The sequence below is a fragment of the Hypanus sabinus genome, chromosome 17, assembly GCF_030144855.1.
Source record: "Hypanus sabinus isolate sHypSab1 chromosome 17, sHypSab1.hap1, whole genome shotgun sequence".
In the NCBI taxonomy this organism is placed as follows: Eukaryota; Metazoa; Chordata; class Chondrichthyes; order Myliobatiformes; family Dasyatidae; genus Hypanus; species Hypanus sabinus.
In genome coordinates this window covers 22,560,623-22,585,614 of record NC_082722.1, presented here as the reverse complement: position 1 = coordinate 22,585,614, position 24,992 = coordinate 22,560,623, and the positions used below count along the sequence as shown (strand labels likewise).

At 42.2% G+C, this 24,992-nt stretch overlaps 1 protein-coding gene across 1 annotated transcript in view; it reads right to left on the bottom strand.

Annotated features, from left to right (window-relative positions):
* Window positions 1-7,900: 7,900 nt before the first annotated feature.
* Window positions 7,901-24,992, bottom strand: part of znrf1 (zinc and ring finger 1) — a 241,963-nt gene continuing 224,871 nt past the window's right edge. Inside the window, exon 5 of the mRNA XM_059992647.1 lies at window positions 7,901-13,990. The gene's annotated coding sequence lies outside the window, so the exon portion shown is untranslated. The remainder of the gene's footprint in view (window positions 13,991-24,992) is intronic.

Sequence of the window (24,992 nt, the reverse complement as noted above, 5' to 3'; positions counted from 1 at the left end):
CTAGAAATCTACTGATCCCCATCATGAATATACATAGCAATTGAATCCCTACAACCTTACTGGACAAAACAATTCCAAAGATTCACCATCTTTATCAATACGAAGTAATTTCTTCTCATATTTACCTTAAAAAGCTGACCCCTTATGTTGAGACTGTGATGCCCAGTTCTTGATACCTCGAGTAACATCATCCCAATGTGTGCCGTTAAGCCCTGTGCTTCAGTGAGATCACTTGTCATTCTTCTAAACCCTCAAGAGTATAGGTCCAGTCCGCTTAATATTTTCTCATGCAACCCTTTGCCCAATTGTGGAAATCATTCTGCCTTCTCTCCCATCTATAAATCCACAGTTCTAATGAACTGGGAGGAGTGAGACAAATGAAGGAAAAGTCACAAGTCTGGTTTATATCCCAGAATATGGTCAGGAAAAAAAAGTTTCCCATACACACAACCATGGAGCCTTCTGCTTTATAGACATTCCTTATTCCATTCAGGGCTACATATCCCATGCAGAGCTGGAAATCTCAATCATAAAGGTACTGGGTATACTTAACGTAGAGATTGATAGATTCTTGATTAATCAAGGAGTCAAAGGTAACAGGGAATAAGCAGAAGAATAGGGTTGAGAGGAATAATAAATCAGACATGATGGAATGGTGGAGCAGACTTCATGGGATAAATGACCCAGTTCTGCTCCTGCGTCTAATGGTCTAAAAGCCAGTGCTATTAAAGGAAGTGTTACAAATTCTATTTACCTGCACAACAGATGTCGTCCCAAACAGAAACAGACGTAGGTCTACTTACTGTAAAGAACTCAGAGCTTCAGCTGAAAGCCTCCTTGCAGATCCTCTTTCACCTTGGGAGTAGCTCGGCTGCTCCATAAGCCCAGTGGTGAGGAAAAGCTGAAAGACTGAATTTTCCTCGGGTCTTACCAAATTTATGGCAGACCTAATCAAACACAATTAGAACCAAATATGCTTGAAATACTCGGCAGAGCAGGCAGCACTGTGGAGAGACAAACAGAGTTAATGTTTCAGGTCCATGACTCATCATCAGAACTAATTGAAATACAGTGCCTATAAAAAGTATTCATGCTCTCCCCCCCCCCCCCCGGAAGTTTACATATGTTATTGTTTTACAACATTGAATCACCGTGGATTTAATTTGACCTTCTTGACACTGATCAGCTGAAAGAGACTCTTTCATGTCAAAGTGAAAACAGATCTCTATAAAGTTATTTAAAGTAATTCCAAATATAAAACACAAAATAATTGATTGCACCCCTTTTAATATGACACAATGAATCATCACCTGTGCAGCCAATTAGTTTTAATAGTCACATATGTAACCCCCGGGGTCGCCTCAGGCTTGCTCAGCTCGTTCTTGTCTAGGGGGAGCAGCCTTCGGCCCCGCCAAACTCGGTAATCAGCTGGTGTGGATGCTGTGTGATGTCCCCGCCTCGCCCAAAAACAGACAGTACGCCATATGCGATTAAATGAGTACAATTTATGAAGGTTACTATAACTAAGTGATTAATAACGATACAGTACATATGAAGAAAAAAATAAAGAAAAGGCGCCAAACTTATCAAAGTCCAAACCACTTCGTGCACAACCGTTGGAGCTCAATTACTGAAGTCTTCTGGCCACCATTCGATCCCCTCCTCGAATTCCTCGACTTGCAGCTCAGGACCATCCGAGTGGTCAACCAAGCATACCTAGCTTCATCTCCTCTCCTCGGGGTACCTTCTGGCCTCGGACCCCCGCTTGGGGTCCGTTCCTCGCCCAGCTTACAGCATCGCATCCTCTCTCTCAACCCCTCGCACCGATCTCCCCAAAAGCCCGCCAACAATAGCTTACAGACTCAGAAGAAAGAACAACATTAATCCCAATTGGTTTACAAAGGAATACAATTCTTGTTATCAGTAAATTTTAACCCAAACAAGCTTCCAGCACTCCCTCGCAACAAAGAAGCATTCCTACTTTTAACAAAACAAAGAAGCCATTTTGATTACATACACAGTAACAAAGAAAAAAGAAGAAATCCCCTTTACACATAATTAGTTAACTGGAGATCATCTTGTGTGGTCAAGGTGTTTCAATTGATTTGTAGTAACAATACGCCTGTATCTGGAAGGTCCAACTGCTGGTGAATCAGTATCCCGGCAAAAACTACACCATGAAGACAAAAGAACACTCCAAGCAACTCCATGAAAAGGTTGAAAACACAAAATGCTGGCAGAACTCAGCAGGCCAGACAGCATCTATGGGAGGAGGTAGTGACGATGTTTCGGGCTGAAACCCTTCATCAGGAGTGAAGTAACATGGGATGGTCGAGGGGGGATAAGAAGTGGGGTGACAGATGAAGTAGAGAGCTGGGAAATGATAGGCTGGAGGGAAATAGGCTGGGGGAAGGTGGAGAATTAGGGAAATAAGAGAAAGAAAGGTAGGGCTGGGGGGAGATTATAGTGAGGGGGGAAAAGACAGAAAAAGAGAACCAGACTAAAATTATAGATAGGGATGGGGTAAGGGGGGACAGGGGTATCAACGGAGGTCTGTGAGTTGAATGTTCATGCTGGCAGGTAGGAGGCTACCTAGGTGGGAGATGAGGTATTGCTCCATCGGCCTGCGTGTGGCCTCATCCAGTTCCACTATCAACTTTGCCCGCCATCGTGTCTCCCGTATTTCACACACCTCTGCCCTCACCCCATCCCCCGGCCAGTCCACTAGGGATAAATTCCTCACCTATCACCCTACCAGCCTACAGATCCAACATATAATCCTCCGTAACTTCCGCCACCTCCTAGGGGATCCCACCACCAGCCACATCTTCCCCTCCCCCCAACTCTCAGCTTTCCGCAGGGATCGCTCCCTACGCGACTCCCTTGTCCATTCATTCCACACCCCCCCCCCCATCCCTCCTGGCACTTATCCCTGAAAATGGAAGAAGTGCTACACCTGCCCCCACACTTCTTCCCTCACCACCATCCCAGGCCCAGACAGTCTTTTCAGGTGAGGCAACACTTCACCTGCGAGTCAGCTGGGGTGATATACTGTATCCGGTGCTCCCCGATGTGGCCACTTATACATTGGGGAGACCCGCCGCAGACTGGGAGACCATTTTGCTGAAAACCAGCGCTCAGTCCTCCAGCAGTGGCGGGATCTCCGTGGCCACACACTTCAATTCCACAGACCACTCCCACTCCAACATGTCTGTCCATGGCTTCCTCTACTGTCAAGATGAGGCTGCATGCAGGTCGATGGAGCAATACCTTATCTCCCGCCTAGGTAGTCTCCTACCTGCCGGCCTGAATATTCAACTCCCAGACCTCCGTTGATACCCCTGCTCCCCCTTACCCCATCCCTATCTATAATTTTAGTCTAGTTCTCTTTCTCTCTCTTTCCCCCCCTCACTATAATCTCCCCCCAGCCCTACCTTTCTTTCGCTTTTATTTCCCATAATTCTCCACCTTCCCCCAGCCCATTTCCCTTCAGCCTATCACTTCCCATCCCTCTACTTCATCCCACTCCCCACTTCTTATTCCCCCCCCCCCGACCATCCCATGTTACTTCACTCCTGATGAAGGGTTTCAGCCCGAAACATCGTCACTAGCTCCTCCCATAGATGCTGTCTGGCCAGCATTTTGTGCTTTCATTTATTTCCAGCATCTGCAGATTCACTCGTGTTGTCCATGAAAAGGTTATTGAAAAGCACAAGTCGTAAGATGAATACAAGAAAATTTCCAAGTCACTGAATATCCCTTGGAGTACAGTTAAGTCAATCATCAGGAAATGGAAAGAATATGGCACAGCTGTAAATCTGCTGAGAACAGGCTCTCCTCAAAAACTGAGTGACCATGCAAGAAGGGGATTTGTGAGGGAGGCCACCAAGAGACCTATGACAACTCTGCAGGAGCTACAAGCTTCAGTGGCCGAGATGGGAGAGACAGTGCATACAACTGTTGCCCAGGTGCTTCATCATCGCAACTTCATGGGAGAATGGCAAAGACAAAGCCACTGTTGGAAAAAAACTGTCCATGAAATCTGAGCTAGAGTTTGCCAGAAGGCATGTGGGAGACTCTGAAGTCAGCTGCAAGGTCATATGGTCTGATTAAACCAAAATTGGGCTTTATGGCCATCAGACTAAATGCTACATTTGACATGTCAAACACCGCACATCATCAAAAACACACCATACTTACCATGAAGCATAGTGGTGGCTGTATCATGCTGTGAGGACGCCTCAGTGCAGCAGGCCCTGGAAGGTAGCGAGTAAAATGAATGCAGCAAAATACAGGGAAATCCTGGAGGAATACCTGACGCAATCTGCAACAGATCTGCGACTTGGGGGAAGATTAGTTTTCCAGCAAGACAATGACCCCAAGCATAAAGCCAAAGCTACACAGGAATGGCCTAAAAACAACAATGTTAATGTCCTGGAGTGGCCAAGTCAGTGTCCAGACCTCAGTCCATTGAGAATTTGTGGCTGGACTTGAAAAGGGCTGTTCACTCACGATCCCCATGCAATCTGACAGAGCTTGAGCAGTTTTCTAAAGAAAACTGTGGAAAAATTGCAGTGTCCAGATGTGCAAAGCTGATAGAGACCTATCCACACAGACTCAAGACTGTAATTGCTGCCAAAGGTGCATCTACTAAATACTGACTTGAAGGAGGTGAGTAATTATGCATCAATTATTTTGTATTTAATGATTGGATAAATTTGTGGAAATTTTTTTCAGCTTGACACGAGTCTTTTCTGTTGATCAGTGACAAAAAAGCCAAATTAAATGCACTATGATTCCATTTTGTAAAACAATAAGCATGAAAGCATCCAACGGTATTGAATAGTTTTTACGGGCACTGTATGTTCTCAGGCAGCAGCTGCTGACCGGGTTAAGAGACTGGCTGGATAGATTACCTGCCCCCAGTCTGCAGCCACGGAAAGAGGTAGGAGGACAATAGTGATTCAGAGTGTGGAGGAAGCATTAAGACGACCAGTGTCAAATGGAGGTTCGAGGCTGAGGTGGTGTGTATCGGATGCCTTAAGGTGGTGGGTTCTAGAGAATGGTCGCTATTCGATTTGGAGTATGCATTGTAGGTGGGGTGAAACAAACAGCTATGGGATTGGAATTGGAGTGGGGTGGGGTGGGGTGGGGGAGTTGAGATAAAGCAAACATCGGAAGGCATGTGAAGGTTTTGATAGGATGACAATGACAGATAATGAGGGAAAGAAAAGAGAATGAGGGAATGACCAATATCCCTGGGCTGCAGAAGAAACTACTTCTTAGACCAAAGGGAGGAATAAAGATGTTAGAAACACTTTTTCCTGTTGGGGGTCCAAAACTCTAGCTTTTGTCCTGTGGTGTGTAATTTTGGGAAGGTTGTCCTTCTAAGTGACCCTCACACCCAACCACCCCCTTCCAAAAGAGATGGATGCAGGGAAATGAGAGGCCACATGTGGCAATGGAGAAGCAGAGAGGCCAGATGTAGAAGCACCTTGGAATATTCAAAGGCAAAAAGGACAGCCTGGGATTTAGTGGGGTGGGAAGTGGATGGGTTCAGGGAATGAAAGAAGAGGACAATTTGATTAAGTGTGGTATGGGGTTGAACAAGATTAGAATTTGACCAGCATAAATTCTAATTATACCAAGGGAAATATTGAACCATTATATCACTGAGGGTACGGGGACAACCTTGGAGGACACATTTAAAACCCTTTCTGCTCCCAGCTTGTAGCTTTAAACATTACCAGTGCAATTGAGGGAGGAAAACTTGAATTCTCATTGGAACATTGGATCCAGAGCAATTCAAATCTTCATAGTGAGACACAGCACAACAAGAGTGCCTCTGCATGATTTGTAGGGCATGAAACCACATGCACGTTAACTGCACCCTCATTTATTTTCTGAAAATCATGGCTAAAATAAGCTCCCAAGAAGTTCAGCGCCACCTAGGGCAAGTCAGTCTGTTTTGAATGCCATCCCATCCACTATCCTAAACTTCCATTCACCTCCTCACCCACACAATGACTGTAGTGTGCACCATCTGCAAAAAGCAGTACAGCTACTCTTGCAGGATCCTCCAACATCACATCCCAAACCTGACGCCCTACCACTAAGAATACAGCAGCAGCAGGTGCATGGAATCACCACCTCTTGCACTTACCCCTCCAAGTTGCAACCAGCCCTGACTTGGAAATACATCTCTGGCTCTACATCCTGGAATTTTTAACCACGAAACACTGGGGGGGAGGGGGGGTAGTGCCTTCACCAGAACAGCTGCAGTGGTTCAAGGCTCACCACCACCTTCTCAAGGGCAATCGTTTGGTCAATTGACCTTGGACCTGTGTGTGATGCCCATATCCCAAAAATGAGTTGAAAAAAATGTTGCACTGCATCATTCTGAGAAGGTGGGTGATCTACTGAAGGGACAGTCATGAGCCACATGTTGCACCTGGGGAACCACGACTTTCGAATGAAGTTGTCCTCGACTCCCTGTAATTGGCAGATTTTGCAGGGTCTAAAAAACAAAGCAGTATCAAAGTTAAAAAAGGGCATGTTGCAGCTGTCCACGTGCAATCAGCTGACCTGACGCAAATTGGCTGATGGTCACTAAGCACCCACCCCGACCCCCACCCGTCCCACAGTCCCATCTTCACAGAAAAAGCTGGATTTCAGTTCAAATTTCAGATTTTCAATGCCACACCCATCTTGATTGTATTGAGCTTTGGGAATACAGGAAAAAAACGAAGTCACATACCTCATTGGACGTCTCACAACAAATGCAGAATCCCGCCAGAACCACACACTGTGCATGTCATAACAGTCAGTCATTGTGGCCCAGCGAGTCCTCCAGAACAGCTGCACATTATGTCACATATCAAAGGACCAACAACAATTAAACACCACACCCCAGAGGGCCTCCAACAGTCGCAATCACCACATCCCAGAGGGCCTACAACAGTCACACGCCATGTCCCAGAGGGCCTACAACAGTCACACACCATGCCCCAGAGGGCCTACAACAGTCACACCTGCCACGCCCCAGAGGGCCTACAACAGTCGCACCTGCCACGTCCCAGAGGGCCTACAACAGTCGCACCTGCCACGCCCCAGAGGGCCTCCAACAGTCTCATGTGCAATGTCCCAGAGGGCCTACAACAGTCACACACCATGTCCCAGAGGGCCTACAACAGTCGCACACGCCACTTCCCAGAGGGCCTACAACAGTCGCACATGCCACGCCCCAGAGGGCCTACAACAGTCGCACATGCCACGCCCCAGAGGGCCTACAACAGTCACACACCACATCCCAGAGGGCCTACAACAGTCACACACCACGTCCCAGAGGGCCTACAACAGTCGCACATGCCACGTCCCAGAGGGCCTACAACAGTCGCACATGCCACGCCCCAGAGGACCTACAACAGTCACACACCATGTCCCAGAAGGCCTACAACAGTCACACACAACGTCCCAGAGGGCCTACAACAGTCACACACCACGTCCCAGAGGGCCTACAACAGTCACACATGCCACGTCCCAGAGGGCCTACAACAGTCACACACCACGTCCCAGAGGGCCTACAACAGTTGCACATGCCACGTCCCAGAGGGCCTAGAACAGTCACACCCCATGTCCCAGAGGGCCTACAACAGTCACACCCCATGTCCCAGAGGGCCTACAACAGTCACACACGCCGTGCCCCATAGGGCCTACAACAGTTGTACACTGTGCCACATCCAAGGACCCACAACAATCAAACACTCTGTACCAGAGGACCAACAGCAGTCAGACACTGTATCCCACTGAGAGTTTAGTATTCTCCAAACATAATCCCTGATTTAAAGCTTCAAAAATGAATTCACTGGAGTGTAAAATAAACAGAAGATAGAATGTGGGAATGTGTAGATTTTATTTTCCATAATTCTGAAATACATACTATACATCAACAAACAGGATATTGTCTGTTTAAAATGAAGTTCACTTTTTTTGGTGTTAATCTCGGATCAACTTCTACTCAGTAAATATAAAAAGCATATGCCTGTAAACATTTAACATTTTTTCAAGAAACTGCATTACATACAAATCTCATCTGCTCTCATTGGAACCTGGTGAAAGCCTGCTTACAGTGCATAGTGTAAAACACACTAGACAGCTGAAAGATTATCCCCTTTTATTCAAGTCTTTAAAAAAAAATTGACTTGAAAGTAAATGACACACATCAACAATGCAGTATTTCATCTTTGAAAAGTCCACTTCTGTTTAGCTATGCTGTTATTCTTTTCAAATACTGCTTTAAGGTCCAAGGAGCCATGCCATTTTTTAAATTTATGCATTAGTCTGAAAAGAAGCTAGGGTTTACATTATAATCAGATGCAGACAATCACCTTGGGTCATTCCCACTGATCCGCTATATGAGCTCCATCTTTACATAACAACATAAAGACAACTCTTTGAATAAGGCAACACCCGAGTCACACAGATGATTGTACAGGAAAGGAAGCAGCATATACTACATTTGTAATTCATTTTGTGATTCTGCTTGGTTAAGCCTTGTAACACATCTACTTTTCCCACCTCCCCTACATGCATCTTGACCAGATAATATGTAGTGGGGCATCATATGAGATCATAAAGATGATTTGGATTTATCTGACAAACTCCCACAAGTACTCACTATAGCCACTGGGTTTTCTCTTTGCCCTTGTTAAAAAAGCCAGTTAGAGGTAACCACCCTTCAATTTTCCCTACTGGGCACAATATCTGAAAACAGAGAACATTTTGCTGAGCAGAATGGTGGGGTGGGGGTAGCGAAAGAGGCTGAGGTTGCTTTTAGTTGTATGATTCATGATTTCACTGTTGCATTGTGGAAATTATTAATTAAATTGTTAAAACAATTAAAAGAAAATTTTACAAACTGCAAAAAAAACTTCCAATCAATTCCATCAATATTAAGAGTACAGTTTCTAAAGATGTTGGTCCAGTAAAGACAGAGGCACAAAAATATAATAGATATCACATTAATGACAATTTTATTGAGTGAGTGGTTAGTATTCATTTTCACAGTAAAGGAAGAAGAATAAAATATTTCAATGGTTGAATATGAGGAACATATTGGATTTAATTAAACAAGAATAACAAGCAAGTAACAAGAATAAATAAATCTCCATGATCTGGTGGCTTCCAACCTCAGAGAGTAGAAGAGGAAATTATATAAGAACTTGGCCATTAACTTTTAAACTTCTCTTGTGTTAGGAGCTATGCCATTGGGTTTGGAACTGAAGCATAGAAGAGATATCAGAATATTTAAGTCTGCCTGCTTATCATCAGGCTGGATACATGAGCTCCACAAATGTGAGCCTTTAACTTTGGCTAGAAATTGGTTGAAAGGTAATGGAAATAAAAGATAGATAATGTGATTGACAGATGTGATGAGAGATATTCCCCAGAGTACCCACTCCATTTTTGAAGTTCCAGAATTTGGTCAGGGCTCCAATTTTGCATTATTACTTCAATGCGGGAGATACAAGAATTATCTGGATGACATAAAATGGGAGAGGCAGCAAGATAAGCAGAAGATAGTTGATGGTTTAAATGAGTGGGTATAACTATGATAAGTAGAATTTAATGTAGACAAGTCTACCTTCAATCTAAGATAGACAAAGTACAATATCTTCTACACTTCAAGAAACCATAGTAAAACAAAGACTTGGGAGTCCAAGTAGACTAATTTTAAAGGCTAGCAGGTCAGTCAAAGGTGGGGTTTGGGGAGAGTTGGATTCTACTCAGCTAGCATACATTGTTCACTTTTTGACCTGTTTCAGGAAGGATCTAATAGCTTCAGAAGGAGTGCAATGGCAGTTCATGAAAATGGTACTGGATTTAAGGGGTTAAAGTCTAATCGCAGAAATTTGATATGCATTCTTGTGAGTTTAGGACATTGTTTTATCAATACATATGGATCATTACTCAATCTCTTTTTCTTCCTTCCCAAGAGTGGGGAATCAGGAGCAAGTAGAATCATAAGAGATCTTAAATGTAGAGCCAAGCCATGTGGGAATAAACTCAGAAACTCCACTTCTCCTGAAAACTGGAGCTCTACTGAGAAAAGGCACCCTGTCCCTCCCTATCCCACCCAATCAAAAACTGCAGGAAAGTGAACCTGTTAGGAAAAGAATGTGCAGAAATAGTGGGAACAGATGCAGTTAAGTTTTGAATTATAAATCATGTCTCACTATATTGGTCATAGTCAGGAAAATAACGGAATTGGAAATACGAATTTGAAAATTAATTAAAAACTTTTAGCTTTATAATGTTTAGAAATAGCCTGCTGTTGGGTAATGTTTAGCTGCTCATTGTTCTTTCAAAGCCATCGTTCGGTAACTATCTATTAGTAATTTTTTTAAAGTAGGCACACAGTGGCTCAATTGGAGATGATGACATCAGAAGAGAGTCTATTTCAACACAAAAGTTTAAGCAATTTTGATAGATATCATCATTGCAATCAGAATCTTATTGCCTTGCATGTCAACAACTATAACATCTTTAATTTTCAAATATCAGAAGAGATCACAAAATTCATTTGTAACCTCTATAAGTTCATTGTGAGACAAATATAGAATTTAAAAATATTCTTTTGGTGAATGAATGTCAGTGATGCATTTCAATTATGTATGTACAGCATCTCTTTTCCCATAAGTAGCTGCTTTATCCTCACCTTTTGAGGCAGGCAAAAGTGCCAAGTGTCATTACCAAAGCAGCAATTGCACCATCTGAATCCAACGGTCTGTGATGGTTTACCTGCTGAACGCCATCTCCTTTCTGAGGGGAAGTGACCAGTTTCTGCTCAATAAGATTCACAAAGGGTGTCACATGAGAAATGATGGGTCTGGCCTATATTCTGCAGCCTAATATCTCAACTACCCTTTCTTATAACTATTCTAACTAGAACAACTTGGTGATAAAAACATTTCTGGGGTTTTACAATAATTTCTTTATAATACAATCATTCACTAATTGCATTAAACCCACCAATTTCTTAGGAGGATTGCCAAATAAGTTTTTCATTTCAAAATGTTTTCAGCGTTGTTTTCTTTTTAATTTCCAGTAAAATATATATTTACATAGAAACAGTAAAATCGATCAATTGATCTGATTCTCTAAAAGAGATTTATTTTTAACTGTGTTCAACTGAGCCATGCAGTGGTACCCACATGGATGATAAAAGCAGTCAAGTCCACTAGTGCAGTTAAACTCCGTACAGTACAGACAATGCAACTAACCGCAGTGTACTGCTGAAACAAAAATATGTTCATATTCATCAAGGGACCACAATGCACCTTCAGAGGAGAAACTGTAAAGAAGTTTTGTGGGTGAAAATAAATGATGAAGTGTTAATCATGTCTTTTTGCTTTATTTTCTCCTTCACACATTTAAAGTGAGAGGTCTCAATTTTTGAAATGACTAATGAGTTGAGAATTGAAAATAAAATAGATAGCAGGGCCAAATACACTAATCACCCTCAGGTTCAACAAAAAATATAAAAGACAGGCCTTAATTAATACCAAGAAAAGGCTGGAAACTAGTTGGCTCAATGAGAGCACCAAACTGTTTGAACTCAAGGCACTGTGACTGCATAAATCAGAGTAGTAATAATTACACGAGGCATTCAAAAGTAAGTCTATAGATTTAGATTCTGATTTACTTTTCAAAATGCTCACCTTGAAAAACAGGACCACTCAGGTGAGATTCTATATCAGATTTAAGCAGTGCAAAAGCATCCAGTAAACTAAAACAAAGTATAATACACAAAAAACAAAAAAGTGCATTACTTTAAGTCATTATAAATGTGCTGTGTATTGTGCAACATTTTAAAATCAAAAATGTAGGTTCCTGCTTCACTGGCACTCTCCACCCTAACTGAACATCTTTATTTGGTATGCATAATCACTCCCTATATGGAGACTTTACCAGGGTGACATCTGGTCAAGTCATTCAAATAAACAGAAAACACAGTGAAACCTTTACAGAAGTAGAGGGATAATGTAAAGCTGAGGTGAGAACAAAACACACAGTAAAAACAGCAGCAATACCATCCTGCTATGCAAGTCATTCGCCGTACAAATGGGAAAGCCCGTAACCCACCACATCAAAACATTAATTTCACAATGACTGTACACAGTTCCAGGAAATGCTGGGTCTACTCACATTTCTGGGAAAAGCACAATTTTCTTGCAGTAATATATCTTACACTCAAACTCTCTGCTCATCATGCAGTGACTTAAAGTACCCAAAACTGCTAGCAGCATAGATTCAAATGGTTTTTTTTTGAACACTAGTGCAACTTTATATTGTGATTCCAAAATCAGCTGGCAAACACCATTCTTAATAGAAATGCTGGTGTGCATGGTCCTCAATTTCCTTCTACAAATCCAATTGCTTCCTTTCTTGCAAAATTTCATCTCTGATCTCATTTGTCTGAGGGTTCGTCAACAATAAACACTAGTTTTTAGAAAAATTACCATTTCATTTAGTAGTAAATGCTGCAGCAAGGATCAACTCCCTGATAAAATGATTAACTCTACCTAGTAAATATAGGTTTGTCGAGGTCAGCATACAGGCTCTGCTCGGGTTCTGCCTGATCACAGAGCACGGCATCGTGAGTCCTGCTGCCAGTTACTCCTGTCAACTTGCAAACCTTGTAAACACATCAGGCAAATAGCAGCAACACTCTGTAGCTCTGATCAAACATCCCAGAGCCCTTGTTGCTATAAACTGGCTGTCCAATGTCAATGTAGTCCCTAAATAAAATGGAAAACTACCCACATCTGGGCCGCCTGCAGGGCTATTACATTTCCTGAGACTTACTTGAAGCCTATTCAAACAAAGTTATAAAAAAAAAATTACACCATGCTTTTTATCTCATGTGTGAGGTTGCTTCTGGCAAAACTAAAAATTAGGAAAGTGAACTCTTTATTCAGTTTAGGTTTGTCTGCCACAAATTAATATAAATGCTCAATCATCAGTTTATTGAATATTGTGATGGTACACCATATCAAAACACCTCAACAAACAAAAAGAGGACATCTTTCCCTGTCTGTTATTAATATACCAGCCTGAACATTCAGGCTACATGTCAAACTGAAGTAAAATTGATTTCTTTAACAGCAGGACTGATTCACTAGACCGTAGAGAAACTGAAGCCATAAAAATTCCACAAGGGCTTTAGGGTGAAAGAAAGATTTTAACTGTTTTAGGATGCCTGTGCTATTCTATAGCACAAAGTCGCAGAGCTAAAGGAGAGAGAGTCCATGTTCAATATTAGTGCAGAGAGACTTTCTTGTTGAAAACCGTTGACAAGGAACAGATCCTTGTGGAACAGAGCAAGGTCTGTTTTTTTTGGATAAATTTTGGCATCGTCTGTCACAAAGTGGGATGGAAGAAAACCAGGAGAGTGCCTGTGTCTGTACACACATCAGCAAGAACACGCTGACTACACTGGACACTGTGTAAACACATCATGGACACAACTACAAGCCCACAGACACTCAATGCTTTACATTCTGGCATTTTCAGAACTTGGTCAACACATGTTAAATTCTACTCTCCTCTGCATTTGTAACCCTCTTGTGGTTGCCATCTTGGAGTAATATCCCAGAGACATGTCTTTTGCACAGCTTTCTAAAATCCAAAAAGCAATCATGCTCTGTTTGGCTAGTCCTTTTCCTCTTTATATTCCGTACAGGCATTTCTCTAATGGAATCAGTTGACAGCCGTAACATTGTTCTGGGGCTGACATGATCACTCTACTACCTGTTGATCTTCACATTCATCCCTTTTTTTAATCCTGGTTTGGGATGTAGAAAGTCTGTTTGGTGCTTTTTTTTCTGCTGTTCAAAACTGGATGCTGGAATTTTCAGTTTTGGGGTAAACCGACTGTTTCAGATTCTTAACCTCCAGGTAAGGGTTTAGCCAAAGTGAGCAAAGCACTCTGCAAGAAAAAAAAAACGCATTGTTTTAGATACCATCCAGAAATATATACTGTATTTATCATCCTTCTATAACAAAACAATAGACAATAGGTGCAGAAGTAGACCATTCGGCCCCTCGAGTCTGCACCGTAACATGTAATGATTTTAACTTAGACACAGTCCAGTATGAAATACAAACTAGCTCATGCCTATAAATATCCAGAATGTATTATACAGCATATATATCTATAAGCTGAGGAAGCAAATAATAGATTTGATACTGTATAACAAGCCAGTGTAATACACAGTTCACAGAGTAATGCTCATCTAATTATGAGAGCACAGCATAGGAACAGGCCATTCAGCCCACAAGGTTGTGCTGAACAAACTAAAAAGCAATCAAAAATATCCAAACATCCAAACACTAATCCCACCTACCTACATGGTCCATATCCTTTCATCTTCCTTAATCCATCTGCTTTTTCAAACATCTCTTTTAAAAAAAACTCTATAATGTGTTTGCCACTACGTCCATTCCAGGCAGCACATTCTAGACATCCATGACTCTTAAATACAAAACTTACTCCTCATATTCTTCTCTCACCTTCAACGCATTCCATCTAGTATTGAACATCTCAACACTGGGAAACAGATGCTCTCTGTCCACTCTATCTATGCCTTTCATAATTTTGTAAATTTCTATCAGATCTCCTCTCAGGTTCTGATGCTCCAGTGAAAACAACCCAAGTTTATTCAGCCTCTTGTGATAGTACATACACTTTAAACCAGGAGGCATCCTGGTGAACATCTTCCGCTCTCTCCAAGCCTCAGCATCATTTCTATAGTGAGGCGACCAGAACTGTATGCAATACTCCAGATGTGGCCTAACCAGATTTTTATCCTCAACATAACCTCCTGACTTTTGAACTCAATGTCTCGATTAATAAAAGCAAGCATTCCATAAGCCTTCTTAACCACCTTATCAATCTTCGTAGTGGCTTTCATGGAGCTATGAACTTGGATCTCAAGATCTTGTTGCTCAGTAACACTGCTAAGGACTTTGCCCTTAACAGTGTACTGTCTCCTTGCATTTGCCCTACCGAGGTGCAACACCTCACATTTATCTGGGTTAAACTCCATCTGCTATTTCTCAGACCATATCTGCAAGTGGTCTATACCATGCTGTATTCTTCACCAGTATCTACACTATCCACAATTCTACCAAAATCAGAATCAGGTTTATTATTACTGGCACGCGACATGAAATTTGTTAACTTAGCAGCAGCAGTTCAATACTATACATAATCTAGCAGAGAAAAAAAACAATAATAATAAATAAACAAGTAAATCAATTACATATTTTGAATAGATTAAAAAATGTGCAAAGTCAGAAATACTGTATACTTTAAAAAAAAGTGAGGTAGTGTCCAAAGATTCAATGTCTATTTCGGAATCAGATGGCAGAGGGGAAGAAGCTGTTCCTGAATCACTGAGTGTGTGCCTTCAGGCTTCTGTACCTCCTACCTGATGGTAACAGTGACTAAAGGGCATATCCTGGGTGCTGGATGACCTTAATAATGGACACTGCCTTTCTGAGACACCGCTCCCTAAAGATGTTCTGGGTACTTTGTAGGCTTGTGCCCAAGATGGAGCTGACTAGATTTACAACTTTCTGCAGCTTCTTTCGGTTCTGCCCCCTCCATACCAGACTGTCAGCCTGTCAGACTGCTCTCTATGGTACAACTATAGAAGTTTTTGAGTGTATTGTTGACATACCAACTCTCTTCAAATTCCTAATGAAGTATAGCTGTTGTCTTGTTTTCTTTATAACTACATCGATATGTTGGGACCAGGGAGATCTCGACACCCAGGAACTTGAAGCTGCTCACTCTCTCCACTTCTGATCCCTCTATGAGGATTGGTATGTGTTCCTTCGTCTTAACCTTCCTGAAGTCCACAATCAGCTCTTTTGTCTTACTGACATTAGTGCCAGGCTGTGGCATCGCTCCACTGGTTGGCATATCTCACTCCTGTATGCCCTCTCATCACCTCCTGAGATTCTACCAACAATGGTTGTATCATCAGCAAATTTATAGATGGTATTTGAGCTATGCCTAACCACACAGTCATGAGTAGAGCAATGAGCTAAGCATACACCCCTGAGGTGAGCCAGTGTTGACCGTCAGCAAGGATGGCATGTTATCACCAATCCGCGTAGACTGTGGTCTTCTGGTTACGAAATCGAGGGACAGCAGAGGTCTGACGTCTGTCGACAAATGTGGCTTGCCTGGCAAGTTGAAGTTGTGGTGCTTGCAGTACGGACTGATGCCACGGATAATGTGGCCACTAACTGTCTATGAAGTGGCAATGTCCCATGTTGAGGCAATGGAACAGAAGATCAACAAGTATGTGAAGAAGTGGCTTGGAGTACCAAGCAGCCTCACTAATGTTGCAATCCACGGTAGCCAGACAAAGCTTACCATCCCAGTGCAATCCCTTGTTGAAGAGGTCAAGGTAGCCAAGGTAGGATCATTCTTGATGCTTCAGGACTCAAAAGACCCTGTCATCAAGAACATCCAGCTGGATGTGAGATCAGGCAGGAAGTGGTCAGCCTGGGCAGCAGCTGATGAGGCAGAGTCTAGATTGAAGCACAAGGAGACGGCCGGCTAGGCCACCAGGGTCTTGGATGGACAACCCACAAGTGGTGATCATCTTCTACAGGTAAGGAGTGTTGTGAGCTTGTAATGTGTGAAATATGAGAGGTAGAAGAGGTTAGCTAAAGCAGCTGGCCTAACCAAACAAGGGGCTTGGACCTGGTGGGAAAGTGTTAAACACCGACATCTATGTGGCAGATGGAACCACTCTGCATTTCTTTTCTATATAGAGCAGTATATGACCTGCTCCCAACACCTGCCAACCTCAGCACCTGGTATGAAGATAAGACAGACAGGTGTGCTACTTGTGGCAAGAAGGGAACACTCCAGCATATTCTGAGTGCATGCAGAGTCAATCTTTCCAGCGGCATGTACACTTGGAGACATAACAACGTTCTCAAAGTTGTAACAGAAGCGGCTGTGCAGAGAGTACTGCAGCACAACTTATCTCATGCCCCATGCTGCACAGAACATCGCATGTCATTTGTGAAAGAAGGCTCCAAGTAAAGGGTGTACAGCCCAGGCCCACGATCAAGCATACTTTCTTCAGCCAATGACTGGTGTGTCAAGGCCGACCTGAATGGGAAAGGCAGTTTCCCAGAGCAAATAGTTTTCACCACATTGTGCCCAGATATAATCGTCTGGTCTGACACCAGTAGAGAAGTGGTTATTGGTGAACTCACAGTCCCCTGGGAAGACAACATCGATGAAGCCCATGAGTGCAAGCTAACCAAGTATGCAGAATTAAGATCAGAGTGCAGAGAAAGAGGGTGGAAGGTTGCATTCGATCCATTCGAAGTAGGGTGCCGTGGCTTTAATGCGTTCACTTTCCAGAAGTGGCTGTGTGACCTTGACTTTACTAGAAGAGAGATCAAGTCAACCAGCAGTGCTGTAGCTGAGGCAGCAGAGGCAGGATCATCATGGGTGTGGACTAAGTACGTCCAGAGGGGCAGACAGTCGGACAGTGTATCCATCTTTTGTAAACTCTTCGGTAGCTGCATAGACACCAGAAAAGTAGACTATCTGTTGGATGGAAGCAACCAACAACTCTGAAAGAGGCAGATGCCAGGTTGTTAAGCTCATCAGTGGGAGGTGGTGCTTTAGCACGGCTGGCCCACCACCTCGAGGGAGTCTTGATCATAAGTGGGCCGAAACTCCTGAAGACAGGTGGCAGATCAACTGATGATCCCACTGATGACAGCACAGGACAGTTAATATCTTAGTCCACATGTATTTTTAATTCTTAAGGATTGCAGAGGGAGGTACAGAGGCCCAGAATCTGCAACTTCTCAATCAGGATTGTGGGAATGATGGTATTAAATGCTGAGCTATAATTGATGAACAGCATCCTGACATAGGTGCTTGTGTTGTCCAGGTGGTCTAAAGCCGTGTGGAGAGCCATTGATATTGCATCTGCAATTGACCTATTGTGGCAATAGGCAAATTGCAATGGGTCCAGGTCCTTGCTGAGGCACACCAATCTTGGTATCATCTGTAAATTTACAAACCTACCCATTTACATTTTCATCCTCGTTTACAATATGATAAAGTTTAACATGCTGTTAAGGGTGCTTGTCCAATAGATAACAGGGCAGATATTTTTCCTATGGTATAAATGTCAAACACTGGAGGGCAAAGATATAAGGCAAGAGAGAGTGGTTAAGTGCCTGGAATATGCTGTGACGAACAGATACAATAGTGGTGTTTAACAGACATTTAAGACAGGCTCATGAATGCATAGGGAATGGAGAGATACGGATCATGTGCAGGTAGATAGGTTTAGTTTAGCATATTGGCTGGCATGGACCTGTTCCTGTGCTACACAGTTCTGTGGTTGTAACTGTTCATTAATCTCACCAATCAGCTTGAAAGATCATTAATGAGTTTGGTTATGTTTGAATCAGAAAGTGCTAACTTGAATTTTGAAATTAATTTCAAATGCAAAAATAATAAAAGGAGAGAAAATATGTTTGAGAGAGAGGGCAATAAGAATAAAGAAACTAGCTAGTTTATAGTTATATTTTTTAAAAATATAAAGTAATAAGTGAACACTAATTATAAACTGTGGAAGTTAGTTTTCAATGCCAGAAACCTTGACAGGCAATAAATGTTCACATAACACCATTAAAACTGTACATATACAGACAACCTCTGCGTTATGGTCATTCAGGTAATGGAAATTTGGCCTTACAGAATTTACAAATCACTAGCTGAAATTTGAGACAGAATAAACATTTTAGAGATAGAATAAAATTTGTTCTTACAGAAGCTCCATGCAGAAGTAAATAAATATCCTTGTGCAGATGACGCAGCTTCATTATTACCAACTGTTTTTTTTAAGAAACGAACCCCCACCCTCACCCAACAACGTGGGAGTCACCTGTATTTGAATTGGCAAGATCTAATATTTCCTATTGCACAAAGAGGTTGTCTAATAAGTACAGTGACTTCAAGTAGTTCCATACCTTTCAATGTGCATACCACTGAGAGACAATTCTTGTGCAGTCTTTGGAGGAGTACGTATTCACCCGATGCTTCCCAATTTCTGCATTTAGCTAGTCTTGTACTAATGCCTGAGGTTGCAAATCACTTATCACAGATGCAAGGCAACTCTGGCAGGGTCTGCAAGACACTATTTCCTACAAAGCCAAACCCAATAGCATGAATGGCAGCGATGTTTCACTACCAGAAGAACTCAACGCCTTCTATGCTCACTTTGAAAGAGAGAACACAACTACAGATGTGAAGATCCCTGCTGCACCTGTTATCTCTGTCTCAGAGGCCAATGTTAGGCTGACTTTAAAGAGAGTGAACCCTCGCAAGTTGGAAGGTACCGATGGAGTACCTGGTATGGCTCTGAAAACCTATGTCAACCAACTAGCAGGAGTATTCAAGGACATTTTCAACCTCTCACTTGCTTCAAAAATTATACCAGTGCCTAAGAAGAATAATGTGAGCTGCCTTAATGACTATTGCCCAGTAGTACTCACATCAACAGTGATGAAATGCTTTGAGAGGTTGGTCATGACTAGACTCAACTCCTGCCTCAGCAAGGACCTGGACCCATTGCAATTTGCCTATTGCCACAATAGGTCAATGGCAGATGCAATATCAATGGCTCTTCACATGTCTTTAGACCACCTGGACAACACAAACACCTACGTCAGATGCTATTCATTGACCACAGTTCAGCATTTAATACCACCATTTCCACAATCCTGACTGAGAAGTTGCAGAACCTGGATCTCTGTACCTCCCTCTGCAATTGGATCCTCAATTTCCTAACCAGAAGACCACAATCTGTGTTGATTGGTGATAACGTATCCTCCTTGCTGACGATCAACACTAGCACACTTCAAGGGTGTGTAAAGGGGGTTTCTTTTTTTTTCTTTGTTACTGTTGGGAAAGGGTTTCCTTTTGTTAACTGGCAGGAATGCTAATTTACTGATAACGAGAATGGTATTCCTTTGTAAACCAAATGGGGATTAATGTTTTTTCTTCTGAGTCTGTAAGCTTTTGTTGACGGGCTTTTGGGCAGATCGGCGCGAGGGGGTCGAGAGAGAGGACGTAATGCTGTAAGTTGGGCGAGGATCGGACCCCAAAGGGGGGTCCGAGGCCGGGAGATTCTCCGGGGGGGGGGGGGGGATGAAGCTAGATGTGCTTGGTTGACCACTCGGAGGGTCCTGAGCTGTTTGGAGAGTCGAGGAGTTCGGAGGGGATCGAATGGTGGCCAGAAGACTTCAGTAATTGAGCTCCAACGGCTGTGCACGAAGTGGTTTGGACTTTGATAAGTTTGGCGCCTTTTCTTTAATTTTCTCTTCATATATACTGTATCATTATTAATCACTTAGTTATAGTAACCTTTATAAATTGTACTCATTTAATCGCATATGGTGTACTGTCTGTTTTTGGGCGAGGCGGGGACATCACACAGCATCCACACCAGCTGATTACCCAGTTTGGCGGGGCCGAAGGCTGCTCCCCCTAGACGAAACGAGCTGAGCCAGCTTGAGGCGACTCAGGGGGGTTACAGGTGTATGCTTAGCCCACTGCTCTACTCTCTGTATACACATGACTGTGTGGCTAGGCATAGCTCAAATACCATCTATAAATTTGCTGACAATACAACCACTGGTATCTCTCAGGTGGTGCCGAGAGATAAAGGAGTGAGATATGCTAACTAGTGGAGTGGTGCAGCAGCAACAACCTGGCACTCAACGTCAGTAAGATGAAAGAGCTGAATGTGGACTTCAGGAAGGGTAAGACGAAGGAATACATACAAATCCTCATAGAGGGATCAAAAGTGGTGAGAGTGAGCAGCTTCAAGTTCCTGGGTGTCAAGATCTCTGAGGATCTAACCTAGTTCCAACATATTGATGTAATTATAAAGAAGGCAAGACAGCGGCTATACTTAATTAAGAGTTTGAAGAGATTTGGCATGTCAACAATACATTCAAAAATTTCTATAGTTGTACTGTGGAGAGCATTCTAACAGGCTGCATCACTGTCTGGTATGGGTGCGGGGGGGGGGGGGTTCTGCATAGGACTGATAGAAGCTGCAGAAGATTGTAAATTTAGTCAGCTTCATCTTGGGTACTAGCCTACAAAGTACCTAGGACACCTTCAGAGAATGGTGTCTCAGAAAGGCAGCGTCCATTATTACGGACCTCCAGCACCCAGGACATGCCCTTTTCTCACTGTTACCATCAGGTAGGAGGTACAGAAGCCTGAAGGCACACACTCAGTGATTCAGCAAAAGCTTCTTCCCCTCTGCCATCCAATTCCTAAATGAACATTGAATCTTTGGACACCACCTCACTTTAAAAAAAATACAGTATTTCTGATTTTGCACATTTTTTAATTTACTTGTTTATTTATTATTTTTATTTTATTAATTTTTTTCTCTCTGCTAGATTATATATTGCATTGAACTGCTGCTGCTAAGTTAACAAGTTTCATGTCACATACCAGTGATAATAAACCTGATTCTGATTCATTGTTATTTCAAATGAAAAAGCAATCAGAATAAATAAAAAGAGTGAAGAAAAAATATACAGCTTCATTACACACAAACGCTCTTGCATGCCTGCTTTTATATTGAGGTCCAATCCTAAACATTGCTGTTGATTCTTATTTACAGTATAGTGTACTTGTTTCTCAGATAAATTTTCTTCTATTTAACAGATTAAATGACCACTTCTGTCTATAAGTGTTATTCCATCTCTCACAACTTCAATTCTTCCATCTGTTCCCCCACTGATCTTCTTGATTTTAATCATATACAGATCCAATGAAGCTAATTGCAAGCTTCAGATACAGTGCCTTTATCTTTCAATCTGCAGTTTTCTTTGTTGCTTCAGCAAACATTAGCAGCTTTTGCAAAGTTGTGGTTAGTAATTGTTTTCTTCACAACATTTTGCACTTGCAATGTTGTGGGTCCTTCACTGACCAGTGGAGAGAACAGTGAAAAAGTGGGCTTGGGTGGAGGGAAGAGTAGAGACAATCTGATGCTTGGTTTTCTGAGTACAAAATGGATGTAACAAGAACGCATGTTACCAGAGCACGTCAGTGTCCTGAGAAGCCTGTGGGGTCGTTCCAGAGTGGCACAATAAATTACTGAACAAGTCAACTAAAATTTTCTCATAGTATCACAGCTGAAAATTCAGTGTGTGGGACTCAAATCTACATTGAGAGAACCTGAGCTCCAGGAGATAAAAGGGAGGGGGAGATCAATGACAAGGATCAGAAGAGGGTCAGGTCAGCTGTGGATAGAGGCTAAGTGCAGGGAGGGAAAAAAAGAAGAATGAATATTGATACATGATAGAGTCCAAGGAAGTGGTATAAAAAAGCAATTTGAATGGGCCTTTTGATGACAGTTTCCCAACATTGGGGACTGCTTTAACTAATACTGAACCAGGTTTAAACAGGCTAAAGAAGGCATGCATCTGCATGACTAGCCCACATTATCCATGATCCATGTATTTATGGAAAAAGTATTCTGGAAGTGGTATCCAAGCGTTTTTTACACACCATGCAACATAACTGTGCAAGTCCTGGCCTCATTGTGTCTTATGTGTGTGATGCATGGAATGCCAAAGATAAAACTATGTACTCTGCAGCTATACAAGCCCAACATATTTATTTTTCACTAACACTGAACTGCATAGTGCATTAAATATGGTGCCTGACTTTCCAATATCTATACATTTGTGTTTCACAGGGAATGTGTTTAAGTGGTTACCATTTAATATTTCACTCAGTTTTGCTCAGAATGAAGTGATCAAAGGAAAACAGGATATAGATTAAAGAACAATCCCCTATGGTGAAAATCATGTCCATCACGTGTCAATAAAGCCCATGTACAATTTTGTTTGAGGTGAACATTGTTATGAAATCTGTTGTTCTGATGACAAACTGGACCAAGGAAGCAGTTTAAGAGTGGGACAGCTTTGTTTCTTACAGCTGCAACATAACAAGGTGGTTTACTTGTATCTTCCAATTTAATTTTATTTTGGCTGCACCTGCAGTACAAATTTTTAACCCCATTCTTAAAGCTGAAAACTGAATATGCTGAGTAAGTCAAATTGGAACTACAAAGAAAGAAACAGAACAAATGTCACTCTGTTTATTCTCTGATATCCTCCCAAATCCCCCCAATTACCTCAAAATTATGTCCTCTCGAATTAGCCATTTCTATCCTCAGAAAAAATCCACTCTATCCACTCTTCTTAGCATCTTATACACTTCTATCAGGTCCTCCTTCACTCCAAAGAGGGAAGGCCTAGGTCACTCAACCTTTCCAGAAGAGACATACTCGCTAATCCGGGCAGCATCCTAGTAAATCTCCTCTGCACCTGCTCTAAAACTTCCACATCCTTTTCAAAATGTGGTGACCAGAACTAAAGAAGACGCTCCAAGTGTGGTCTAACTTGAGATTTATAGAGCTCCAACATTACCTGAGCTCTTGAATTCAATCCCATGACTTAATGAAGGCCAACATACCATATGCCTTTTTAATCATCCTGTCAACTTGAACCAGCAACATTAAGGCATCTGGGGACATGGATCTCAAGATCCCACTAATACTACACAGAGCTAAGAATTCTGCTATTAACCCTCTACTATGCCTTCAAGTTGGACCTTCCAAAGTGTATCACTTCATACTTTTTGGGATTGAACTCTATTTGCAAGTCCTCAACGAGGGCTACGTTCTATCAATTGTTTTACTGTAGCCTACAACAACCTTTTACACTATTCCCAACACCACCAACCTTTATGTCACATGCACACTTATTAACACAACCTGCCACTTTCTCATCCAAGTCATTTATAAAAATCACAAAGAGAAGGGGTCCCAAAACAAATCCTTGCAGAACACCACACAACACTGACCTCCAGGTAGAATATGCACTTTCTGTTTTCTGTGGACAAGGTGATTCTGAATCCATGCAGCCAAGTTTCCCTGGATCCCATGTCTGACTTTCTGAATGAGCCTACCATAAGGAACCTTGTCAAATGCTTTTCTAAAATCGACATACACTGCTCTACCTTCATCAATTTGCTTTGTCACAACCTTGAAGAATATAATCAGGCTTATGGCACAACCTGCTCCTCACAAGGAGGTCATTTTTACCTTTGGCTGTTAGCCTCAATAATGAGTCAACCTTTAGCCGGGGAAATGATGACCCCTTTCTGTGAGACTGCTTGTGGTAACTTATTTTTTTATTCTTTTTATGTATCTTTTAGTATTTATATCTGTGCACTTGCAATGCTACTGTGACACTATAATTTCCCTTGGGATCAATAAAGTATCAATCTATTTATTTTAGTGCAGCCACGTTGATTATCACATCCTGTGAAATATTGAAGGGAGGCACTTAATTAAAATTGGGACAGTGCTACCAAAACTCACAGCTTCAGCAGTTATTATTTAAGAATGCCAGTAATGATACAGCATTCACTTCACTGCCCATTATACACAATATATAGGGTGGTGGTGAATATTGGTAGCTCGGGTTGGAGAGCTTGATGTTGCATTGCTCACCAAGCCTGGCAATTCGCTTGCACACATTTTACCAGCAGTTGAGATGACATCCTCAGTGTGCATTGCTGGTGTTTTTCTTTGGGAGTGCTCACATTTAACTGGTGGTACAGAGAAATGATTCACTGTCTCTGATCTCAGTACATTAGGATCGAGAAAGACACTACTTTAACTGGGACACTATGGAGGTTCTGCCGTAGGCAAACACAAAGCAGGCACGAGAATTTTTTGGAGCGTGGTTCTCTCCTGATAACTCTGTAAACAAACATATTGAAATAAATGCCATTCTTGAATCTTCAAGAATCAAATAAATGCGAGATAGTAGAA